The sequence below is a fragment of the Nannospalax galili genome, unplaced genomic scaffold (assembly GCF_000622305.1).
Source record: "Nannospalax galili isolate Female #2095 unplaced genomic scaffold, S.galili_v1.0 scaffold667, whole genome shotgun sequence".
Taxonomy (NCBI): Eukaryota; Metazoa; Chordata; class Mammalia; order Rodentia; family Spalacidae; genus Nannospalax; species Nannospalax galili.
The window spans coordinates 4,291,419-4,292,913 of NW_008358387.1; positions in this window are offsets into that span (position 1 = coordinate 4,291,419).

Below are 1,495 nucleotides of genomic sequence, written 5' to 3' on the forward strand. Positions count from 1 at the left end.
TCACTTTATTTCCTAGGTTTTCCTTTTCTCAAACAGGAAGGCCTCAAACTCCTGATCATCTTGCCTCTACCTCCCAAGTTTTCTACATAAACAGCTTTCAAGATATAATTTACTTAGAAGTAATGTTATAAAAACTAAAATTCCAGGGCTGAAGAGATTGCCCAGCAGTTAAGAGCACTGGCTGCTCTTGCAGAAGACAGAGGACCCAGGTTTGATTCCCAGCACACACAAGGTGGCTAACAACTGTATGTAACTTCAGTTCTAGGGAATCCAATGCCCTCTTCTGACCTCAATGGGCATTGCACAACATGAGTGCATGAAAGCAATATACTCATACACATAAAAATTAAAATAATAAAATAAGAATATGCAGAAGCAAACATGTCTCAGATACACCCCATTTATTTTGACCAACATTTTGTTTAATTCCAGAATTGAAGCCTAAGTAATACTGGTTCTGCAGGCAAGAACCAGTCATAGAACTCCATGTTAATGGGAGAAAGTAGGACTGTGGGAAGGGGAAGGAGAATGTAGCTATCTGGCTACTTTCCAGCTACAGCTGTGCACTACTGTGGCATAAACAAGAGGATGTGGTAGGCATCTGATATTTGCCACTGCACGGTATCCAGTATGGCTCCCGTAAGTTGATTTCTGAGTTTAACGAGCTGTAATGCTTACAGTCAACAAAATCTACAGTATTATAACAACCCAGGCAGACACTTATTTTTCTGTGAAGAAAAACCGGTTATCAAAATCCACAGAACCTCAACCTTGTTGACCTATTTTATTCTTTATGGTTTAGCAGCTATTTTTTTTTTCTTACTGCTTATGTTATTTTGTTGCTGTTTTCATGTTAACACAGAAACAGAACCCTAGGCTAGGATGATGTAACTGGTACAACAGAAATTTGTGGTTTCTCTCAGATCCTTTATATTCCTTAAATATTCATTTACTGTTAGTTAAAGTTAAGTAGAAATAAGAGGCCCTGTAATGCTATTGCATAGTAGGGTAACGAGAAACAGGACTCTTCACCATATATTTTAAAGGTTCAAATCTTTTGTTTTGTATGTTTAACACAGAGTACGTGTAGAAAATAGCAAACTAGAAAAGGATCATTGATGAGAGGGCTGTTTTTAGAGAGGAGAGATAATAGGGTAGAGGTGAACTGAAAGGAGACAGGGGGAACACCAAAAGCAGAGCAGATCAGGCCGATAGTGGAGTGATGGGGATGGGATATGAGCATCCAGAGGAAGTTTAACCCAAATAAAGTGTGCATAAAGAAGCTCCTTGGGAACCTATAATCTTGCAATCCAAGTAAAAAACACAACATGAGGAACACATGTGATGTGAAAGAATGAGAAGATACTAGAGCTAAAGGTTTAATTAAGCAGGGATGGGTTAGAGGGATGGAGAATAGAAAGGATGGGGCAGATTAACCAAAACTAAGGATACATCAAGAAGCTTTATGAAACCTCCCTTCTTTTAAGATAATTAA